Raw genomic sequence first — 25,340 nt, 5'->3', positions numbered from 1 at the left:
AGTTAAACAGCCCAGCAGCTTGAGGGAAGGAAAGGGAAGCTTCCTGTTCAAACAGCAGCCTCTATGAATGATGTTCAATTAGCCACTGATCAGAAACTATTCTTCAGGCCCAGGGATAGGTTCTGTGGATTCACAGATGAAGAAGCCAGGGAATAAAGATCCTTCAAGGAATTCATGGTTCAAAACAAGAGGTGAAGACCTAAACAAAGACACATGGTGTCACAGCAGTGGGCAAAGGCATGATGGAGGACCATGAAAGCATCACAGTGCAGTATCTCAGCTGGGTTTTGAAGGATGAATAGAAGCTCGCCAGGTAGGCTGGGAAAGCAGCCCTCTATCCCAGAAATGAAAACGGGTACACTGGGCTTGAGGAATGACCAGTGCCCCAGGCCTAACATGCAGGTGTGAGGGGCCCGGAAGGAAGAAGGCAGGAGCTGGAGGTCAGCTCGTTTTATTCTGTTAGAGAGTTGGAAACTTGCAAAGGTTCTTCTGCAGGGAAGAAACCAGATGAAGGCTGGGTTTCAGATATAACTCCAGCTACAGTGAGGGAGGGGTGTGTCCCCAGAGCCTGGCCCATTAGTAGACAGTAAATATTTATAGAATGATTTCAAGAGGGAAGAGAGAGGAGCAAATCCAACCAGCAGGCTGGCCAGACTTCATGCTTTCCACTAACTGCTCCTTTTATGTATGTATTCTTTTTTCTTTTAAGAGAACAGCCGCTTTTCTTCTCCTTTATTGAACCATCACAAATGTATATAATCTGAGATTGCAGGCATAATTACATAATGTCTCATACTGCTGGCAGTTTCCTGAATGTTGGCTTGTCTTCCAGAATAGTTTTGTCAACTCCTTGACAGCTGGGGCAATGTCTCTGTGCTCTCTCTGCACGGCCCACAGCATCCATCGTGTGCTGAGCACACAGTAGGCCCCCAGGAAGCAGAACCATGAAACAGATTCGTGGAGCATAAGAGTGGGACAGGCTCTTGCAATTAACGGAAGCAACTCTCATTTTACAGATGAGGAGCCTAAGACCTCAGAAAGGGAAACAGATAACCTCTTGGAAAATGTGTTCACATTCCTACTTCTAGGCACTGACACTTCACAGCAGGGGACTTGGTCTCAGTGAAGGTTTTCAAGTGCTAACACTAAAGGTTAAGGCACAGACTCAGAAATAAACCAGCGATGAGCCTGGATAACAGCAGGTAGAACAACAACACGCAAACCACATAGGCACAGAAGGATGTGTTCTTCTAAGGATGAGTATGTATATACACAGTACATACACAGCATAGCCCAGTGCTGGAACTGCCAGAGGCAGGAGAGCATGAAGATCAGGAATGTGGGCTTTAGAATAAAGCAGGCTTGAGTTCGATTCCCAGCTCTGCCACTTACCAGCATGCGTTCAGCAAATTCCCTAAACTCCGCCATTCCCTGTGTCCACAAACTGAAATTAGAAAAACAAAAGCAAACACCCACAACTTCCTCCTTACAGGGCTGTACAGATGAATTGGGGTGAAGTACAGCAAATGCTTGGGCTTTCCAGGTGGCATGAGCGGTAAAGAACCTACCTGTCAATGCAGAAGACACTGGTTCAATCCCTGGGTCAGGAAGATCCCCTGGAGAAGGGAATGGCTACCCCACTCCACTATTCTTGCCTGGAGAATCCCATGGACAGTCCATGGGGTTGCGAAGAGTCTACATGACTGAAGTGACTTAACCATTTGTTAATGGTCCATTTGTTAACCTCCAAATAGTCCATTTGGAGGCTGGACCATTTTCCTCAGGAACGAATGTGTCTGCCTAGTGTGTTCACCCAAAGAGAAGGGTTTATCCTCCAAGGATGACCCAGCAGACAGTAGAAAAGGTGGGCCTGGAGCAGGGGAGAAGCTTGAAGACAAGAGTGTAGATTCTAGAGTCATCCGTATTGGTATGATTGGTGTGATGGTTATAAAGGTGGTAGGAGTGAAGAGCAAGAGCGAGCAGGAGAGGAATGTGGGAAAAGTCCAGTGAGGAGCAGGGGAGGAAGAAGAACAGTGTGCCTTGCATCCTAAAAACCCAAAGGTGTAAGTCTTGAGAAAACCCATGTCAGCAAAGCAGGGGGAAGATGCCTGGAGTTGACAAGTGGGTAGAAGCAGCAGGTGGGGCTACTCTTCACTACTTCAGTGGAATGCAGGAGAGACAGGGCAGTGCCCAGGAGCACCCCATTACCATCACAAAATAAGCCTTCTTGGTTTAATAGTGAATGAAGCCTCATAACTACTCTTGCCAAAACCATAGCCACAAACTACATGTGGCTACTGAGCATTTGAAATGTGGCTGGTTTGAATTAAAACCTTTCCTGTAGCTCAAACAGTAAAGAATCTGCCTGCAATGAAGGAGACCTGGGTTCAATCCCTGGATTGGGAAGATCCTCTGGAGAAGGGAATGGCAATCCACTCCAGTATTCTTGTTTGGAGAATCCCATAGACAGAGAAGCCTGGAGGGCTACAGTTTGTGGGGTCACAAAGAGTTGGACATGACTGAACGACTAACACTTAACACTTAGTCTGAATTAAAATGTGATGTGTGTGTAAAATACACACTTAAGATAAGAAAACAAATGTAAATATCTCATTAATTTTTTGCTATTGATTTCATATTAAAGTAAGTGAGGGTAAAATGTGCACTTAAGATGAGAAAACAAATGTAAAATATGTCATTTAATTTTTGCTATTGATTACATATTAAAATAATGATATTTTGTATGTACTAGGTTAAATAAAAATATATTATTAAAATTAATGTCACCTGTTTCCTTTTTATTTTACTTAATATGCTACTAGCACATTTTAAATGTGACTTGCATTATATTTCTATTGGGAAGAGCTGGTCTATAAGGCTACTCTGATACTAAACACAGCTATATAAATGGAACCAGCCAGTACTCTCATAGAAGCAAATGAGGTTATCTGAAGATCTCTCTCCGCTATTCTCTGAGAGAATGGGAAACAGAACTGATTAGTTTTGATCTGTTGGATATGGGAATAGAGGGCCCGAGAGATGTGAGCTAAATTGGGAAAGGGATCTGCTGTGGGATGTGGAAGAGGATTTTTATGGTTCACTACTGACTGAGGCCAAAAAAAAAAAAAGGGCTAAATACCCAAAATGAGACTGCATCAGGTTGGAAAAGCCCATAAATCCGCAAGTGACCACAAAGGCCAGCCTCCCTTTTGGCATCCAGGCTCTGCACCAGGCTATTCTCAACCCGCCAGCTTCCAGCCTCCACTGACCTTGGGGTGACCTCCAAACATGTCCCCTTCATCAGCTCTACCCAGTCCCTCCCAGTACACTAAGCCCCAGGACTGCATGTGTTCCAAAGAATCTTCTCCACTGGCCAGAATGAGAGCCCCTCCCGCAGCCCCCGCCTTTCAGGAGCTTCCTGCCAACAATTAGACAAGCAGGCAACATGATACAGCACGACTAGCGTGGACTGCGAGCCAAGAAATCCCGATCTGTCCAGTTTCTGCTGTGTGAGCTTGAGTCGTATCACAGCCCCTCTGGGCCTCCGCTGCTTCATTTGTTACATTATACGGACCTAAACTTACAACAAGTGCTTGACTATCACATCCAGGGAGTTCCAGACCGCCGTGCACTTGCTGCTACCTGGGGAGCTGGCCAAGCACGCCGTGTCCGAGGGCACTAAGGCTGTCACAAAGTATACCAGCTCCAAGTAAATATAATATGCCTAGCCGCTGTTAATGGAGAAGGCAATGGCACCCCACTCCAGTACTCTTGCCTGGAAAATCCATGGACGGAGGGCCTGGTGGGCTGTAGTCCATGGGGTCGCTAATAGTCGGACACGACTGAGCGACTTCACTTCACTTAAACTTGCTAGAGGGTTCATGAGATATCAGGAGTAAGAAGTCTTTGTAAATAATGTGTTACACAAAGGAAAGAGAATATGGTAATCTAATGGAAGGGGAAGGAGAGAAGTGGAGGAGAGAACTGTGTAGCAGGAGGCTGTGCCATTTGCAAAGACAAGGTATGAATCCTCCTTGTACTAAGAGGGGCAGACTTTCCCCACAGGCAAGAGGACGCCCCTACGAAGGGCAGGTGCAGGTCACAGCCTTCCTATCAGACATACCCTCCTACCAACATACCTGGCTTCAGGAATTTTCCTGCAGCTGAATAAATAAACATGAGTCCAAAGAAAACTTCCTAAACAAAACTGGAATGCGTCTGCTAATGAACTGTTTGAGGTTTTAATGTTACCCAGCACTGAAAAGATGATTTTAAACTCCATTGAGAAAAGCTGTAATTCGCCCCAGATTCACCTTCATCTCTCCCAACTCCCCACCACTTCTCTCCCAAGGGGGTGAAGGGTGGAGAATGAGGAATCCAAAGAATGAAAGACATTTTCTCGATGGTGTAATGGGCTCTGGTGACCCAATATCCAATAAACTGTGCTGAGTACATTAGCGTTCTATTTAACCCTCATCCGATTCTTGGAAGGAAGGAATGAGTATCCCCATTTTATAGAGGAGAGTAGTGAGGTTCAGAGGAACACAGCAGGGGACTCAAAGCTAGCGCTTTCTATCCAGTGGTCTTTTCCATTGCAGCCTCTCCTTACATGGGCCTGGAGGGGATGTAATAACCTATAACATGCTCAAGATAGAGGTTTAAGAGAAACACATAGCAGGACAGTATGTAAAAACCTTTTTATTAAAAATTTCTATCCAAATATCTATGTCAGCATTTACCTAGATATATACAAGGACATGGAGAAGGCAATGGCACCCCACTCCAGTACTCTTGCCTGGAAAATCCCATGGACGGAGGAGCCTGATAGGCTACAGTCCATGGGGTCGCGAAGAGTCGGACATGACTGAGCGACTTCACTTTGACTTTTCACTTTCATGCATTGGAGAAGGAAATGGCAACCCACTCCAGTGTTCTTGCCTGGAGAATCCCAGGGACGGGGGAGCCTGGTGGGCTGCCATCTATGGGGTCGCACAGAGTCGGACACGACTGAAGTGACTTAGCAGCCCAGCAAAGACAGAATTCACCGTGACTGAGAGGACCGGGTATAATGACTCACACCAGGGCCCCACCATCTCCATCTTTCCAGGTGTCCACTTCCACCCTTCACTTCCTAGAGTTTCCTTCTCAGGCTATCATGCATCAAGCACTGCATTTTCCCCACCTAACTGCTACTCCTCAATTAAAATTTACCCAAGGAGTAGTAAAATTCATTCCCTAATCCAGTAAGGAACTACAATGGCTTAGTTTCTTTCTCTTTCCTTGTAATGCATTTTATTAGGATTAGGAGCTTTCTGAACATACTGTTTGAAGATGGGAATGATGGAGTTTTCAAGCTAATTGGCCAGCGGGAGATGCAACCTGTGACTGAAGGCTGTCATCCTGAATGTCCACCACTCAGCCTCCAGCCAGGTATTGTCATGTGCCAGATCTGATTGTTTTTTTCAAAAAAAGTCAGGAATGTGGATTTATGTAAAATCTGATCTTTAAAAAAAAAAAAAGAATAATATTGCGCAGATCCAACAAAACTCATATGCAAACCAGATATCATCTATGTACCCACCAGTTAGAGATCAAAGTGGTCTCAGCCCACTTTTCCAGCCTCACCCTCAACTGGTCTGGCCCTGAAAAGTGCACCCACACCTCACCTTGTGCCTGAACACCTCCGTGTTTTGGCTCACCTTATACCGACCCATTAACACACCCTTCTCTGCCTTCTCTACCAGCATCCTTCCCATCCTTCAAGGATCTGCCTAGATTGTGCCAACTGTTCCCAATCTTAAATATCAATCTCAATTAATAATGCCCATCCTCCAAAATGCTACATCCTGCCATCGTATTTCCATTGACTCCAACACTTAGTATGTTTTGCCTCGCGTTGCCATTTTTCCTGCATGGCTAAATATTTCTGGTAAAAAAATAAACTGGAAGAAAGGAAGGACTTTTTTGGTGTGTGCCAGCTATGACTTTGGTACTATTCTCATTTTACAGGGGAGAGAACCAAAACTCAGTGAATCAGTGATTGTCTTGAGCTTTCTGTACATCCTCTAGCTGTGCGTCTTCTAGACTTCCTTCTGCTCCCTCTACACAAAATCTTACCCCTTCCTTCTCTATTTGGTGACTCCTACTCAGCCCTCAAGATGCTTTACCTACCAGCATCTTCCCTTCTCCACCCACCAGTCAGGAAGGGTTCCCCTCCCCCAAGTTCTATGTACCAAGAGCATCCTGTAAGAACATCCATCAGGGCACTCATCAAACTGTCCTGCCATTAGCTAACTAATTCTTTGTCTCTATTGAACTGGAAACTTCTTATCCAGACCAATACCTAGCCCAGGAACTTAGGGCTTCCCTGATAACTCAGTTGGTAAAGAATCCACCTGCAATGCAGAAGACCCTGGTTCAATTCCTGGGTTGGGAAGATCTGCTGAAGAAGGGATAGGCTACCCACTCCAGTATTCTTGGGCTTCCCTGGTGGCTCAACTGGTGAAGAATCTGCCTGCAATGAGGGAGACCCGGGTTCAATCCCTGGGTTGGGAAGATTCCCCTGGAGAAGGGAAAGGCTATCCACTCCAGTATTCTGGCCTGGAGAATTGCATGGACTGTATAGCCCATGAGATCGCAAAGAGTCAGACATGACTAAGCACCTTTCACTTCACATCACTTCACCTAGCCCAGAGCAAGTGATCAGTATTTATTGGATGGCTGGAAGGAAGGGAGGGAAGGAATGATGGAGGGAAGGAGGAAAAAGGGAAACAGAATAAAAAGGATAGTAACAGCCCATAGACCACCAACACATGGGAGCTGTAATGGAACTTCACAACTGCAAGCCCCATTTCTGGGCTAGAATTGATGATGGCTCTTTTGTGCTCTGCCTCGAAGTGGAAGACTCCCATTGCAGCCCCTTCTTTGCCACTCCCACAGTGGGGCAGGCAGGTGGCAAGGTGGCAGGTTGCTGCTTGGCTCCGGGGTCCCAAGAACCAGCATTCACCTCCACTTCTCAATCCTGGCCTCCAGCTCGAGGGAAAGCGATTTTGTGCATCAGCCAGGCTCTGCTTTGGAAGGATAACTCCAGTTTGATGGATTGAGAGTGGGGATGAGCCTTCCCCAGAAGCTGGCAGGAAAGCACCCTGGAGAAGGCCAGTGCACGGGGAAGGGCGGACAATCCTCACTGCCCAAGGGGGAAAGGGCCATCTTTGTTCCCAGAACCCTGGAAGTGTGGCGCCCTGCTCTGGGAGTTGCTGGGAAACTCCTGTGCCCCCCACCCATTCACCCCTCCTCATTCAAGGCCAAGAAGCTGGGCCAAAGCTGCTTCTGCTCCCGGATCCTCTCCCTGCCCCAGCCCGAAGAGAACTATCCTGCTCTCCAGAGACACTGCAGAGAATCTCCCCTGGCTTGATGTTCTCAGAAGCCCAACTGCCTCTCAGAGGAGCAGTTTATACCACTCAGTGAGACCAGAGGGGTAAGGAAAAACTCTTGTCTCCTCACCACCACTCCACCAAAGTCAAGCTGGGGAGGGAGGCCAAGGATGCCGCTCCTCCTGGGAATGCATAACCTCAGAGAAATTGCCTAGAAGGCAAAGGATCTTCCTATCCGGGGAGGGGAAAGGTCACAGGGTCCACCCTCTCCCAGGGCCCCTCCCACCGAGACTCCACATCCAGGCAGCTGGGGCAGAGGAAGTAGAGTGCCCCTCGTTTCCCCTTTCTCCTCCATTGCCTCCTTAGTGACCCACCCAGATGCTCCCCCAAGCCCTCAGGGGCTTTCAACCGCACCTCCAGTTTAAGTGAGAGCCTTGGGCAGGCCTGGCACCCATAGTCAGCACTTTATCTCAGTAAATCCTCAATAAACCAATAAGGTAGGATCTTTTACCCTGTTTTAAAAGTAAGAAAATGAAGATCAAAACCATCTTATAATTAGAAAGGGGGAAAATATCTTAAAATGAAAGGAGACTACATTAAAACAAAATTCTTTAAAAACTAAACAAATAAGTGCCGAAACTTTAGCTAGAGAACTAGATAATCCTAACTGCTTAAAAAAAACAAAACAAAACAACCCCCTCCCCCTAATTTTATTGACTGTATTATGTGTACACGCTTTACGTGTACTATCTCATTTCATTCTTGGGGTAACCCCATAAGCAGTCTCTTATTGTCTCTATTTTACAGATGAGAAACTGGAGGCCAAGGAGAGTGTGACTTAACGGAAGACCTGGGACATTCTGCTCCTCCAAGGGGCCACAGTAGTTGGGTAACTGGTTACCCTTCAGGGTAACATATTTGCATTTTAACAATAGCTCTCTGGAGAAGACAAAGTAATTTAAAGGAATGAAATGACTCTAATGCCAGGAATTTCGGGCCTCAGCTCTGCCAGTGGGCAGAGTTCTTAGAGCAAGAGCCTTTTGGCACCATAAGGCATCACCCGAAGGCGGCCACCTACAGGCCTGGCTAACACGGGGCTCCATTCAGCAGCTGGCAAAGCCCAGGCAAGGCAAGGGGGTAGAATGGGAGAGAAGATGAGGTCAGAAGGCCAGGCCTGAGGCAGGGACTCGTGTGGGGCAAGTAAGCAACTGCAGAAGCAAGTGATTCCAGGTACTCCACAAATGTCCCCTCACCCCCAAAATATTAGCCTGCTTACCAGTGCGGAAGGGCTTCCCAGGTGGCAATAGTGGTAAAGAATCTGTCTGCCAATGCAGGAGACTTGAGATGTGGGTTTGATCCCTGGGTCGGGAAGATCCCCTGAAGAAGGGAATAGCAACCAACTCCAGTATTCTTGCCTGGAGAATCCCACGGACAGAGGACTCTGGCAGGCTACAGTCCATAGGGTCACAAAGAGTCAGACATGACTTCAGCGACTTAGCACGCATGCCCGCACACCAGCGTGGAAGAGACACTTCCAGCATTAGTGTCAGGACCAGGCAGTGCGCTGGTGTAAGAGGTCTGTGTTCTCATTCCAGCTCAGGTCTGCACTCCCAGACCTGCAGCCTACCCACACCAGTCCTCAGTATCCTCTCTGCAAGCAGAGGGGGGTGGTCCAGGTAACCACTGAGGTTTCCTAGAGACCAGCTCTAGGTGATGGGACCCAGAACAAGTGTTAAGGGTGGGAAATGGGATGCTGAAAAGGGGACTGAAGGACACTGTTCACTAGCTTTCATCAAGGCTCTACTGGAAAGGACTCTGCACGAGATGCTGCACCAAGCACGGGGATGAGGAAGGGAGCGTCTACCCAAGCACCACTCAAGTATCTCACAAGTAACACTCAAGAATTCTCCAGTAAGAGAAGCGATGCTTGCTGCCCACAGGCCAGGTTTGGGGGTTTCAAGGAAGCCCTTCTAGAACTGCCCATGTGTGAAGAAGATGGGGACAATGTCCCGCTGTAAGCAGAGAGAGGAGGCACTTAGCCAAAAAGAAGCACCAGAGAGAAGACATGCAAATTTAGGAAGGGTGCACTATTACCCCCATTTCACAGACAGGAAAACCAAGAGTCAGCACAGTCAGCCAGGTGACGGAGCCGGAGTTAGAACACAGTTCTGCCTGACCCCACAGCTTTCCTCTTAGTGTTTATTCTGTCCTCACTCCTGGAGCATGTGTGCATGTGAGTGGATTCAGGGTGGAAAGTGGAAGCAAGGAGGTGTGAGAACAGGCAAGAGGCCAGAGGGAAGGGTGGGGAAGACAGGAATGGATAGTAAGCACTTTCTTACCAAAACAAATTGGCAGCCATCGTTTTCCCAAACAGACTCTCCTGTGGTTGCCTAGAGCCATTTTTAAGGGCACAGTATTCTGGAATCAGGCAGATAAGTGCTAAGCTCCAGGCTCCACCAGTTAATACCCTTGTGACCTAGAGCAAGTAATCAACTTCTTGGAGCCTCACTTTACTCATCAATACAATGGGAATGACAACAATTATCCCTTACTGAGTAGTTGGTAAAGATTAAATCACTGCTCTGTTTAAAAGGCTTGGCATCGTGTCTGGCACATGGTAAGCAATCAATAAAAGATAGCAAAAAAAACAACCACTATTCTAATATTGTTCCTGGTGACCCTCTTCCCTCCAGGCTTCCTCCTCAAAATCAACATCTGGTTAGTCCTCCCACATTCGCACGGACTCCCTCCCTCCTCCATTCAGCCTTCTTCTATTCCCGCCATTGCAGAACCCACTTCAAAGCTATCTTTCCCACTGCTTCTCTTTCTTCCTAGGATCCTAGCTTGCATTTGGTTGAGTGATGATTCATCACTTAATCTACACAAGCTCATTAACTTCTCAAGAACATAACTGTCCATTCTGTGACTGCTTCGATGGACAGGTTTGCATGGGATTGGTGATCAAAGCTCAGGTTGGTGGGTCTGCTAATAAGAATTACTGAACTACTTGCCCATGTGTGCCTGCAATTTGTAAACTTATCTTTGGATATATATTAAAACCTTCTACCCAAACCACAAATTATGTGCTTTTGCAAATTTGCCAAACTATTAAATGAAATTTACTGCTGCTCAAGAATGTCTTGTACTAATTAGACAGAGATAGATGGGTATATGAAAGATTAAGGCAAGGGAGGGTGGGAAATTGGGAACTAAAGCTTACTGACTTTCCATGACGGGGTGGTCTTAACCCTTTTTTGTGCCACGGAATTCATTAGCATACTGAGTAAGCCTACTGGACCCTTTCTCAGAATGTTCTAAAATATATAAAATAAAATACATAGCTTGACCACAAAGAAACCAATTACAATGAAATATAACTATTAATTTTTACAAAATGAGTGTGCAATACAGTAGTATATGTTCTTTATTAATGCATTAAATAACAAGCTCTAGCGGCAGGTGTAATAACTGCTCTAATCTCAAAGCTGCGATGAGCATAAATCATAGTTCTAGATATCTGCAGCCGCTGAAATGTGATATGAAAATATCTGTGATTTCTCCTGGTGACAATGTCACAGGTACTGTAAATACTCTGCTCTGTTGCCTACATTCATCATCGAAGAAAATGCTAAATAAAGATGCTATATTTTTTCCCCATCCAAGTTCACAGACTCCTTTGAATTCCGCAGATGGGCCCCTTGAGGCTGTTAACCCCAAGTTAAGAATCTCTATTAGAGCCTTCATAACTCACTAGGTATCTGTACCAAGTATATCCCTGAGTTCCTGCTCGCTTTCATCTCCTTCTCAAGGGATCTTTACCCACACAGCCCTTCCTGCCTCTGAAGGTCAAGTTATGCACATACGACCCTCCTCTGGCCCCCCCTCCCAGCTGATTGGCCAAAGCTGACCAGAGACTTGCCTGGAGAGAAAGCCTCAGCTTCCAGAGAATCAAGCTCAGACAATAGGATTCTCCCTGAAACTTGAACTCAGAGACAAAGGAGAGGACCCTGTGACAGTACAGAGAGGTGAGGGTGGGGGAGACGGATGCAGTGCAGGTGCTGAGTTGAGCCGATGGCACTCGATGGCACTCAGAGTGAAGACCAGTGACCAACAGCACCGGGGGAATAACCTCAAACTCAGAACCTTGCCCCCCCGCCCCCCCACCCCCACCCCCGCTCCCCACCCCTACCCCAACCCCGCAACATCTTGAGGATGCCTGGCCTCCTTCCAGGCCTCTGCTTAGATATCATACTGCATTCATGGTTCCTCACTCTTTTCATTAGAACCAGCTTAAGGGAGTCTCTTTTCTGTATCAGAATAGCCCTGAGTCAGTACCATCAACAGCAAATACAGATGAGGAAGCTGAAGGAGTCACTTGCTTGGGCCCACAGGGCTAGTAATCCTTTTCTGAGGAAGAGAGAGGTGATGGCCTTTATTATTTATCTAGTTAAAATTTCACAAATGATAAATGAAAACAATCTCTTAAAAAAGACAGCCATTACTGCTAAAATGTCCTTCTGCTACACATCTGTACTGCCCTAAGAAGTACAGCCCTGATCCCAGTAGGCTCTACTCAGCCACCACCCAGCTTGAAGTGCCTTGTCTTTTAAACCTTTCCCCAGTTGTAGGATGGCTATATTTTCCAAGGCGGATGACAGTGGGGTGTTAAGGACCAACCAATGAACACAGCACCTGGAAACACTCAACCCTGCTGTCCGGTCCCCTGCTATGAAAATCCAAATCGATTTCACTGAGAGTCGGCATCTCTGGCTTCTAAGCAGAAACCAAGCTGTGAAGGAGAACCGGCACCAAAGGCTGCTCTTTTATCTTTGCGTAGAGCAAATTCTCCCCAATGTCATAATTCTCTCCCCCTTGTCACTTGACGTCAAAGCAACAAGCTAGAAATACATAAACATACCAAAAGAGACACCTGAGATCCTTCCACACAATGGAGGGAAAGCCACAGTCACATAAAAGAAGACAGATACATATATATACATCCATATATATATATGTATATATACACATAATCCCCAGAAAGAGAATCAGGATTTGTGTCTTTTCCCACAGTGCTTGTGTCCCCAGAAAGCTAAGTGAGGGGCAACCCCAGGCCCCAGAGGCCCAGCAAGGTAGTGAGGCATTCCTTTTGAAAACAGACTTCTTTCCCTTGGAGAAGGAACCTTCAGCCAGCCTCTTCAGACACCACCAATCTATAACCACAGGTATATCACATTAAGCATCTACTTGAAATCTTAGGAAACTGTGACAATCCTATTTTCATTGGGAAGGTACTTCTTTCCTTTCATTGTACTTTGAAATATTATCCATGTAGACTGGAAACTTCACAGAAAGGCTTATTATTAGTTATCTAAATCTAGTCTAAACAGTCTAAACTCTGGGTCTGGATGATTAGCATTCTGAAGCACAGAGAGGTTATCGGTCCAGTTGAAAATCACACAGCTGGTGAGCAGTAGATCAAGACTCCAATCCTGGAGCTTCCCACATACTCTACTACACAGAATAGCACCAAGTGACCTCCAGAGACAGAGAACTCTGTCAGTCCCAATTTTATCATTTATTAGTTCCATACACCTGGGCAAGTCATTTACCATCTCTCATTTTCATCATTTATACATCTGAGATTATGACTGCAACTGTCTCTAGGATCACTGCATGCATGAAATGTGCCGTGGCTTGACACACATGGACCCTATTATTAGATTGTACTGCTCCTGTCTCACATACAGAAGTGAGTGTATCTGCCATTCGAAATGTGATAACTGTATCCACACAGCTGCCCAGAGATTAGCAAGAAAAGATTGTTATCAAACCCATCTTACAGTTAAGAAAACTTAGTATCCCCAGAGATGACCTAACTTGCATGAGACCAGAGTTTTAAAAGTGAACACATTCTTAACTATCCTTACTGTCCTCCTTACCACATTCCCTGAGGAAGGGTTACCTCTTTCCCCTTCCCCTACAGAGCAGCACCATCTGTCACTGGCTCACCCTCCACAACCGTTCCTTATAAACTGCAGTCAACACAGGACCTGGCACAACACAGAGACTCCATGCAGTTTTGAAGAATGCACAAAGTAGCGAATCATTGAAGATCCTGATCTGCAGATAAGAAGGCATTGCATGGGCGCAGCTGCCTGAAGCACATGTCTTGCTGCAGAAAGCAGGAGACAGGCAGGCCAGAGCTCCAGTTGCAGTGAGAGAGAACCCCACTCCCTCCATGCCTTCTCCCAGCCAGCTGTACGGGGAAGAAGCCTTCGAAAAGATGGAAAGCTGGGCCCCTGATCTCAAGAGTCCTGTCCATAGTGTTTCCAAGCCTGGCTTACATGGCTCAATCCAGAGCCCAGAAGACAAGTGTGGTGCACACGTGACCCTCCTCCAGCTAAAATAGATGTAATAACATTGTAGGCAAAGGGCAGTAAACAGGCCGGGGAGATGGCCCATCTGTCTTCCTAATTGTCAACTCTGCCCATAACAAGATTTGTCTCCCTGTCACACCTTAGGCTGCCACTGAACTGAAGCAAAACCAAGATATCCATCTTCCAGCTATGAGCAGCGGCCTTCACAAGGGGCCAGGGACAAAAAGAGGCTACTTGACTACAAGAAGCAGAGACAGCTGGAAGGGGCACTGGCCTGAGAGTCAGGAGGTGGAGGGATGGGGGGATGACGGGGTGTGTGTGGAGACTGGGATGGGGGTGTGTATCCATACTTCTGACCAGCTGTAGGTACTCAGGCAGTTACTGGCCATTTCCTATAAAATCAAAGTTCAAAGTTCTAGAAAGTGGGGTCAATGAGGGGGGAGGAGGGCTGTGAATCACATGATATTGTATGCAAGACATTTTCGGTTATATGCAAGACATTTGAAAGAGCAGATCCATAATTTGCATCAGAATCTCAAAGATGTATGTAATACTCAACACCCACCTTCCATAAAAAAGTTAAGAAATACTAGGCTAGATGGTTTTCGTCCAATAAGCAGTTACTTGGCACTTCTATGTGCCCTTCTCTGTGCTCAGCACTTGAAACACAAATATGACAGGAAAGCCCTGTCTTTACGAAGCTCAGAGCATTTTACTGCTCGATGTGACAGAAGCTTAAGAAACAAAGAAGAGGGAGCATTTGACTCTGATCCAGAAAAGGCCTTCAGGGTCCTGGGGGAATCCTAGGTTAAATGTTGATATTGAAAGTTGAGTGTGCATTCACTGGGTGAATAAGTAGGAAGAGTATTTTAGCAAAAGGGCAGCAACTGTTTCAGAAACTGAAGTATAATTGTGAGTAGGACAAAGAAGATGCTCACTGAGGGAAGGGGTGGGTGGAAAGAGAGATAGAAGCCAGAAATGAGGCTGGAAAAGCAAGGAGGGTCCAGATCAGTAAATGCCATATAAACCAACCTAGAGAACTTTACATTGTAGCCAATGAGTTCATTCTAGTTTTAACAGTCTAGGATGAACTACCATGATCAGAAGGAATCTTCATGAATTTTGGCAGAAGCCTTAGTCCTTTGTGAGCACAGTGGGTAACAGGGAGCAAGTAGAGGAAAGAACTGCTACCTCTTGGCAACCTGAGTGGGCATGGGCTGTCTGCAAAGGTGCTGGTTGTCAGTGCATGCAGGACTCACCCTCCATGACCCTTCCTTATAAATGTCAATCAGCACAGCGCCTGGCACAACAGAGACTCAATGCAGTTTTGGTGAATGCATGAGTTAGTGAATCATTGAAGATCCTGATCAGATAAGAAGGCATTGCATGGGCGCAGCTGCCTGAAGCACGTGTCTTGCCGCAGAAAGCAGGAGGCAGCCAGGCCAGAGCTTCAGTGGCAGCAAGAGAGAACCCCACTTCCTCTATGCCTTTTCTGCACTGGCATGTCAGTCTCTTCTTCTCTCCCAGACTGGGTGACTCCAACTGCTGGTGATTATAGCTGAGAAAGGAAGGTAGTGACTGGCCCAGGTGATGGGGTTCAGAAGTAAAGCACATGCCCATTTGGGCCCCAGGTCATCACTTGGTAAACAGTCTTTCAACCCACCTAAAGGACTCTGCTAGTTGCCTCAGGGCTCTCTCACATGCTGCTCCTTCTGCCAAGAAGACTCTTTGCATCCTCTTCAAGTAGTTACTTCTTCTTTTTCATGGGAATATAGTTGCTTTACAGTGTTATGTTACTTTCTGGACTACAACCAAGTGAATCAGCTACATGTATACATACTTTGTATCAGCCTTCCGAGTGAGTGACTACAGTATGTATCACAGATTCTTATAGCACCTTATCCTTTCCTTTCAACCAATTCAGCACAGTTTGTAATCCTATATTTATTTGAGTGATTTTATTCTTGGCTCTGGACTGCAAGCTCCATGACACCAGACATTTCTGTATCTTACTCCCTTGCTGGTGCCTGGCACAGAGCAAGTATATGTTGACGAATTATAGACTGGTGTGGACCATGAGCCATTCCCCATTCTCACTGCCTTTAACATATCCCATAACTCACATTTTGGTCCAGTGAAGACGAGGTTTGGAGAGGGGCAGGAAGGTTGGACCTGAAAAGGCAATATCAGAATGAACTTTGCCTCTGTTGCAAACGTAGCTCTGTGTTCTCCTGTGTCCTGTCTTGAAAGACTCTAAAAGAACCCACATTTGGTTTACCAAGGAGGATCCCTGGGAACCCTTTTTAAGATGCTTTCTCTCCAAGCCTCAATCGGTCACTGGCTGCATCCGATCCTCTCCGAACCTACTTGGTCAACAGGACCTTGTCCTGCTTCAACGGGTCATCCTCCGAAAGGAGGACGGGTCTCCTTCTCCCTCTGCCTCTCCTCCTCCTGACCCTCCAAGCCTAGGGCGCCTGACAACCAAAATCTCTGGTTCCCTGGATCTGCAGTCCTGGTAGATGCTCAGGGCAAATGCAAATTCAGACCTGGTGTAGGGGCTATGGGGCTTGACTTCCCAAGTCCCATGCTAAGCAACTGGCCACTCGGCAGGTTCAAAGTACTTGGGGTCAAAAGTTTGACCTTAAGGGAGAGGTGAGAGGGAAGGAATCTCACCAAGCCGCGTGCAGGCTCGGTTAAAGCGACCTCAGCGGGGCGGCGGCCAGCACATCCGGCCCCCCAAGAGGCCCCCTTGCCTCCACCCAAGGTCGTGATCCTACAGGAGCGCTGGAAAGTTCAGCCAGGGGCCGAGGGGTACCAGGGCAGGAGCCAGCCGGGGGCCAGCTTTTGCGGAAGAAGGGAGGCTAAGAGCTCGATTCCAGGTACAAGAAGGAGCCGGCGGCAGGGCGCCCCAGTCCGGCACGCTGCATCCCGGACCGCAGGGCCGGGCTCGAAGGCGCTGGGCGGGGGCTGCACCATCCGAGCCGCAAGGGCAACGCGGCCTCCCCCATCCCCATCGATCTCCCCGGTCCCCGACACAGGGGCGCAAGGAGCGGGTGGGGCGGAAGGCGAGTGGCGCCTGCCCTTGGACAGCCCCTTCCCCGTGCGGTGTCGGACCTCGGGCGGGGGCGCCTGCTTGGCCCAGGCTGCCGCAGCCTCTGCTTTAGGGGAGCGGGGGCTGCGGCGCGTAGAGGGGACGAGGCGGGTGACAGAGACAGAGAGGGGCGGCCGAGCTCCAGGGCCAACACCCGGGTCGCGCCGGGCCAGTACCGGCAGGGCCAGGGTGGCCGAGCGCCTTACCTTGAGCCGCACGGAGTCCCGCGGGGGGCGCCGACTGTGCCTGGGGCTTCGGGGCGCACGCAGCCTCCGGGTGCACAGTCCCCGTCCCGGGCGCGCTCCCCTAGGCTGACGCACCCTCGTCGTCTGGGGCGCTCACCACTTCGGACGCCCTCTCGCCGGCGGGCTCGGCCTGAGCCAGGGGCGCACACCCCGCGGGGCACACCCACCGCGGCCGCTGCGGGACTGGCCAGGCGCGGGCAGCCCAAGCTGCGCCCGGCTTCTCCGGCTGCTAGCACCACCCGAGTCCCCGCCTTCGCCAGGGGGAAAAAAAAAGTCTCCTGACGCGGCGCGGGCTTTGGTGTATAGGAAGGGGCGGCATTGCGAAATCGAGGGGAGGGTCTTAGCCTTGGGAAAGTCAAAAAGCTTTTGGATGGAGTTTGGAAGAAAAACTTTTTGAAAAAAGACCCAAAAACTCCTAACCTGTGTATAACGCTTTGCAGATTTCCAAAGTGCCTTTATATGTATTTATCTTAGTTCATCTTCACTACAACAGTTACTAACTGTTGGGGCATTTCTATCCTCTTAGGTTTGGGAAGACACCGTCACACAGGGCAATCATTTGACCAAACCAGGACTAGAATCCAACCTGGGTAACGGAGGGGATATACAGCCCTCTGGGGTTTTCTCACTGCAGAAGGGGAAGCAAGGTGGGAGTGAGTGTAACCCAACTTTTCTCTCTCCTAAGTCATTTCCTTTTCCTTTTGCTTTTCTGCTTTCCAGCCATTGCTTTGGCCCTACTTTCTCACTTCACACTTGCACTACCCACAACACCTTTTATCAGTTCGAAATATTTGCATTTCAGTCACTAACCTTGAATGACCTGCTCACTGAGTACAATACTGTGCACAACAAACAGGAGAAAGGAGCTGTTACTGCCCCATTTTGCGGGTGGGGACAAACAAGTATGGTAGGTGTAGAATGTATGAGTCTGTGGGACTTCAGACCCCAGAAGTCCCACAGAAGTGCGCTGACCCACTGTGCGCACCTTTCGAAGGCTCCATTGGTGCCAGGTAAAACCTAACCAAAGGTGTTTCATTTTTGAGATTGAAGTTGTAAAGGTGGGGGGAGATAATTTGGGGCAAGAGACACTTCTGGGACTTTCTTTTTCACATTTTGATGGAAACACGGTTATAATGATGTTTTGCTTCCTCTAGGGTGCCCATATAAACAAATCCATGGCCCTGGAGTGACAGTAAATGGTGCAGTCTTGGCCTCGGTACTGGGAATGATAGGGGGCAGTGAACTTGAGGGCAGCTCCAAGCTCCTTCCCAAGTGAAGGAGCTGCTGCTAACCAGCTCTTGCCAGTTTTTGCCACTCAGGGCAACAAGTTAATATGACCAGATGGACACAGAGAAGATGTAAATCCAGATATCTAAGTCAGGTTTCCCAATTTATTGATAACTCAGGAAATCAACCCTGAATATTCATTGGAAGGACTAACGCTGATGCTGAAGCTCCAATACTTTGGCCATGTAATGCAAAGAGCTGACTCATTGGAAAAGATCCTGATTCTGGGAAAGACTGAGGGCAGGAGAAGGGAGCAACAGAAGATGAGATGGTTGTATGGCATCATGGACTCAATGGACATGAGTTTGAGCAAACTCCAGGAGATAGTGATGGACAGGGAAGCCTGGCAGTGCTGCAGTCCATGGGGTCGCAAAGAGTAGGACACGAACTGTTAGGTAGTTAGAATAGAAAACAGGAGTCCAAAACGGCGGTGGCTAGAAGACAAGGAAGGGAAAAGCCCACGAAAATAGAACAAAGGAAGGTCCGAGGACCGGAGTTAAGACCTCAGGAAGAACAAACAGCGCTCCTGGCTAAGCCCAATTTGCATAGGGTAGGTCCAGGGGGAGGGGAAAAAACATATAAAAGGAGGAGCCAAAGCGCTTTCTTTCTCTCTTCCCCAAGTGCGAGCGCGCTCTCTCTCTCTCTCTCTCTCTCTCTCTCTCACTCTCTCTCTCCCCCATGCTGTGGGGCACTCTTCTCTTCGCATCTTTGGATCGCATGCCCTCATGCCTCGAGGATGGATTCTCCTGTTATTATCTAAATAAAATAGAGCTATAACACTGAGCTATAACACTGATTTGTCTAAGAGCTATAACACGGTCCGTTCGAGACCTGAGAGCTATAACACAGTCTGTCCAAGACCCAAGAGCTATGACACGCCAAGGGCTTTAATGTCCGTCACTCCAAATCTTTGTTGTGATGAGACAGAACTGAGGAGTATACACTCGCCTGACACGACTGAACAACTGAACAACAACATTTTGAAAATGCTAAGCACTTGATTTATAGGTCAACAAGTGCTGGGCTATACTGTCTCTTCAGTAGTGTCCGACTCTTTGAGACCGCATGTGCTGTGGCCCATGTAGGGCAGAGACAGGCTCCTCTGTCCATGGAATTCTCTAGGCAGGAAAACTGGAGTGGGTTCCCATTTCCTTCTCCAGGGGATCTTCCCGACCCAGGGTTCGAACTCACCTCTCTTAAGTCTCCTGCACTGGCAGGCCAGTTCTTTACCACTAGTACCACCTCGGAAGCTCTTAGGTCAACATGGTTCGAGTCAAATGAAATTAGTTTATGGAACAGATCCAGCCCATGGAGCAGGGGTTGGTGCCCATTGGGTACTTCACAGGATTTCATTTAGGCTTCCCATGGCCCCTGTAGGATGGACCCAGCGCAGATTACTATTTCCATTTTATGTAAGAGGAAACCCCAGTTCAGGTTTCCCTAAGGAGCTCAAGGTTGCAGAGCTAATTGCTAGTGTTGAAAGTGAAAGCTAGGCAGTCTGAGTCCTGATCTTGGAGCCTTTTCTTTCTGCATCTTCTGATCTCAAGCTTTTCACCCCCACACCCCTACCCCCCGCCTGGTTTCTAGGCATTGTGAGCCAAGTTCGGCACGGGGCTGGCATTAGGATGTGGAGACATAGCACCTTTCCTGGGAAGACGAAGCTGGAGTGCCAGACTGCTGTCCTCGAAAGCTCAGCCTGATGACTCAGAGAGGAAGCTCTGTCTTGAGGGTAAAGCTGAGTCAGAGAAAACAAGGCCTGAACTGCGACAGCCGCGGCTTCTAAATCCCAGATTAGATTGAGAAACAAACTAAGCAAATACATCCACCCCCGCCCCCCAGACCCTCACAAAATCAGCAGCCATGGACACAGAGACACTGGCTAGAGTGCTGCCTATTTCTCTTGTCATGACTAGGAAAGCACCAATCAGATCAGTCGCTCAGTCGTGTCCGACTCTTGGCGACCCCATGAATAGCAGCACACCAGGCCTCCCTGTCCATCACCAACTCCCGGAGTTCACTGAGACTCATGTCCATCATGTCAGTGATGCCATCCAGCCATCTCATCCTCTGTCTCCCCCTTCTCCTCTTGCCCCCAATCCCTCCCAGCATCAGAGTCTTTTCCAATGAGTCAACTCTTGGCATGAGATGGCCAAAGTACTGCAGTTTCAGCTTTAGCATCATTCCTTCCAAAGAAATCCCAGGGCTGATCTCCTTCAGAATGGACTGGTTGGATCTCCTTGCAGTCCAAGGGACTCACAAGAGTCTTCTCCAACACCACAGTTCAAAAGCATCAATTCTTCGGCACTCAGCCTTCTTCACAGTCCAACTCTCACATCCATACATGACCACAGGAAAAACCATAGCCTTGACTAGATGAACCTTTGTTGGCAAAGTAATGTCTCTGCTTTTGAATATGCTATCTAGGTTGGTCATAACTTTCCTTTAAAGGAGCAAGCATCTTTTAATTTCATGGCTGCAGTCACCATCTGTAGTGGTTTTGGAGCCCAGAAAAATAAAGTCTGACACTGTTTCCACTGTTTCCCCATCTATTTCCCATGAAGTGATGGGACCGGATGCCATGATCTTAGTTTTCTGAATGTTGAGCTTTAAGTCAACTTTTTCACTCTCCACTTTCACTTTCATCAAGAGGCTTTTTAGTTCCTCTTCACTGTCTGCCATAAGGGTGGTATCATCTGCATATCTGAGGTTATTGATATTTCTCCTGGCAATCTTGATTCCAGCTTGTGCTTCATCCAGTCCAGCGTTTCTCATGATGTACTCTGTATATAAGTTAAATAAGCAGGGTGACAATAAACAGCCTTGACATACTTCTTTTCCTCTTTGGAACCAGTCTGTTGTTCCATGTCCAGTTCTAACTGTTGCTTCCTGACCTGCATACAGATTTCTCAAGAGGCAGATCATGTGGTCTGGTACTCCCATCTCTTTCAGAATTTTCCACAGTTTATTGTGATCCACACAGTCAAAGGCTTTGGCATAGTCAATAAAACAGAAACAGATGCTTTTCTGGAACTCTCTTGCTTTTTCAATGATCCAGCGGATGTTGGCAATTTGATCTCTGGTTCCTCTGCCTTTTCTAAAACCAGCTAAAAAGTGGACCCATGGCAGTCCTAGGGAGAGAGGATCCCTTGAAGACAGCAGGTTTTCTAGAATCTCAGGTTTGGGCATCCCCACTGCAAGACCCAACCTGGGCCTTTCATATAGTGAGTCTGAAAATCTGATTTAGAATGAAAACACCACCCTGCTGGATTCTGGAGCTCCATAATCAAGGAACTGAGCAACAGGCAGAGAATGGAGTGCCTTCTTGCCCCCACCTTTTGCTCGAATTTAAAGAGGTGTGGCTCCGACCATAAAGAATCTTCCTGCAATGCAGGAGACATGGGTTCAATCCCTGGATCGGGAAAAGATCCCCTGGCAAAGGAAATGGCAACCCACTCCAGGATTCTTGCCTGGAGAATCCCATGGACAGAGGAGCTTGTCGGGCTACAGTCCATCGGGTCACGAAGAGTCAAACATGACTGAGTGACTAACACACAGACACACAGTAAGAGAATTACCAAGTAGTCATCATCTGCCTTGAATATGCAAGGCTCTGGGTCGAGGATCTTATATACATGATCTCACTGGGACAATATAAGCTGTGAAATGGCTATTAATATTATTAATATTAATATTATTCTCCTCTCAAGGATGCTGAGGCACAGTATCACTTGCCTGAGGACACAGCTAGTAAGATGGGGAGATGGGGGTCAAACATGGGTCTTGGTGACTCCAAAGGCTAAATCCTCTCTAACTGGGGGACTGGAAATTACAGCCAACCTGGAAATAGGTCACTCAGATCCTTCTTTGAGAAAGGACACCCCAGGCAATGGTGTGTTGATAATGTTTAGTAACTGGCTCCCAAGGGGGAAATGTGTGCATAGATACTCATTATTGGAAGTAGTTCTGTAAAGTGGCAGCAAACACTGAAATTGCTAGTAATGAACAATTGATCCCAGGGGAAATACAGGGTTAGGGCACATTTTCATCAATTGATCAATACATAGCCTTGTTTTGTGTTTTTTAAATAATATATATATATATGTATTATATCTTGATTATGTATCACTGATTCATTAACATTAAACTAATGGCCAACAGTGCTATAACTCACACCTGAACAAAGGTTACCAACACACATATTTTCTCCAAGAAACAGTCTTCTTATGCTTAGGAATACTGGTAGCACTTTAGCACTCTGCTGTGGTGCTGTTTTAAACATTGAAATCACCTGCAAATGGCATGAAAATGCACAAAAGCACCACCAAATAGATCACAAATAGGATGCTTGCTTACAGCATGAGACTAAAATATGAAAGCAGAGGGTCACCTTGCAACCTCTGCTGGGAACATGATTCAAAATTTTGGTAAAAATTTTGCACATAACTGCAAATGTGCTGCATTGATTTGGGGTTACAAATAAATGTTAGCAAGTAAGTGAATTTGCAAATTCAGTATCCACACATTATGAGGAATGGCTATACACATATATATTGATGTGTGCCCTCCAACCTTCATATTTGCTAGCTATCCCTCCAGGTTTATCCTCCACTATCCTCCAGTCAAACTGGACAGCTAACCATTTTCCAAAGATGTCTCACACTTATCTAGCTTGTAACTGAGTGCGGGCCACTGCCTATACCCGGTCTCTTTATTATCTGCCTACCAACACATGCACACACACTGTCTTCCCATGTCTGAATGATTCAGCCATGCAACTGTACCATCTCCATAAAGGGCTTCCTGATGCCCCAATAATGGGATCTCTCCATCCTTAGGACCACAGTGGCATACATCAGACACCACTCATGTTTTACTGTGTGGTCAGGCCACTCAAGATGACTGTTGTCTTGCTTTCTGTACATCCCCTGCTGTCCAGTCCCTGCTTCACCTACACCCTACTCACATGACTATTCAATCCTGTTAATCATAGGGCTTAATGTAATGACCCATGTAGGTGCTTACCCCTACCCCAGTTGCTGTTTTCCCTGGTAACTGAAGAGCTTCCCGTAACTGATAGTTTCCCTCCCGAAACCAGAAGACAGCTGTTTTGTGGTGCCTGTGTCTGCTGTATATGGTGGGGTGCCACACCAGGACTTCGCTTTGGACTTGTACAGTTTCCTCCAATAAAGCATCCCTGGTGGCTCAGTGGTAAAGAATCTGCCTGCCAATGCAGGAGATGCAGGAGACGCAGGTTTGATCCCTGGGTCAGGAAGATCCCCTAAGTAGGAAATGGCAATTTGCTCCAGTATTTGCACCTGAAAAATCCCATGGACAGAGGAGCCTGGCGGGCTACCATCCATGGGATCGAAAGAGTCGGACATGACTGAACCACAAGAAGACATGCTATTCAGTGTATCATTAATGTCTCATTGTTGTCTCTAGGTTCTTTTTTTGCCCTTGCAGCTGGGCTATGACAAGCTTTGCAGGTTTGAGAGGTACAGCCTAATATCTACCTTGTATTACAAGGCAGCCTTAGTGATCTTCAAAAAACACAACTCTGAACATGCCACTCTCCCACTTAAACCCCTCAATGGCATCCCATTGCTCTTGGGATAAAGTCTGGATTCCTTTAAGAAGGCTTAGGAGTCTAGCCCCTTCCTACCCCTCCATGCTCATCTTGTGTCACACTCATCTTCTCTCCTCTAGCCACGTGAGACTCCTCTTAGTATCTCAAACACCCCAGGTTCTTCCTTGCCTAGAGTTTTCTGTGTGTATTGTGTTTTCTTCTGCTTGGAATTTTCCTTCCTCCAAATTCTTTGTCTGGATAATTAATACTCATACCATGAGTCTCAGCTTAAACATCATTTTTGTAGGGAATCTCTCCGATGGATCCCAACCTCTCGCTGAATTAAGTTAAGAGTTCCTAGTCTCCAATATCATCTCTACTTTTCTCATAACAGTCAGCACAATTTAAATTATGTGTTATTGCCCATTTCTCCCACAAGACTGTAATTACATGAAGATAGGTCTATATCTCCTTTGATGTATTTCATCATCTAGTTCAGAATATGGCACATATAAATGTAAATCTCTCAATAAATATTTTATGAATGAATAAATAACTAAACCTCCATTGTCTTGAGACCCATTGGGGAGTGATAGGATAGCAGATAGGTTTTGAATAATCAAAATAATTATGGGGATTTCAGATTTTCTTTTACTTACTTGTGATGTTAAGTTACTAGTATGTTGGGATTTTCTACCACACACTTATTAATAAGTATAAATTCATAAAGGTTATCATTATTATTAAATCCAAAAGGAAAATGTCCCTACTACATTATAGCAGTCATAAAAATCCTTTAGATAATATAGATTAAAATGTGAAGGATAACCAGTAAGCTTTTAGAATATAACATAGGAGAAGACTCGTGTCCTAGAAGGAGGCCAATATTTCTTAAACAAAGCACTAACCCTTAAGAAAAGTATTGACAAACTTGGAATACATTAAATTTAAGAACTTCTACTCATCAGAGCTTATTGACACAAATAGCAACCATTTTGTTCCCTCTTGTGGAGTGGGTTGACTGGGTTCAGCTGGGCAAATCTGCTGCTCCGTGTGATGCTGGTTGGGGTTGAGGTGTCTAAAGCTCATCTGAGCTAGAACATTCAAGACGGCTCTTTTACATGACTGGTCAATCCATGGTGGTTACTGACGGGGAGCTTCGCTATGGTGATTGACTTTGGAATACCTCCACATATACCTCTGAGTCCATGGCTCAGACTTCTCAGAGACTGGAATCTCAAGAGTGAATCTTCCAAGAGGGAAGAAGTAGAAACTGCCCAACTTCTCAAAGGCTAGGACCAGAAGTGGTGCAGCATTCCTTTCAATATGTCTTATTGGTTAAGCAGTCACAGGGCAAGCCTAGATTCAGAGGAAGGGAGTAATGAACACCAATTCTCAATG

At 46.9% G+C, this 25,340-nt stretch overlaps 1 protein-coding gene across 2 annotated transcripts in view; it reads right to left on the bottom strand.

Moving 5' to 3' along the window:
* The window catches only part of KANK4 (KN motif and ankyrin repeat domains 4), a 74,263-nt gene extending 56,935 nt beyond the window's left edge, over positions 1 to 17,328 (bottom strand). For both annotated transcript variants that reach the window (XM_006055926.4, XM_006055928.4), the window contains exon 1: positions 17,048 to 17,328. The gene's annotated coding sequence lies outside the window, so the exon portion shown is untranslated. The remainder of the gene's footprint in view (positions 1 to 17,047) is intronic.
* Between the last annotated feature and the right edge of the window lie 8,012 nt (positions 17,329 to 25,340).

The sequence above is a fragment of the Bubalus bubalis genome, chromosome 6 (genome assembly GCF_019923935.1).
Source record: "Bubalus bubalis isolate 160015118507 breed Murrah chromosome 6, NDDB_SH_1, whole genome shotgun sequence".
Classification (NCBI taxonomy): Eukaryota; Metazoa; Chordata; class Mammalia; order Artiodactyla; family Bovidae; genus Bubalus; species Bubalus bubalis.
This window is presented reverse-complemented; position numbering and strand designations above follow the sequence as displayed.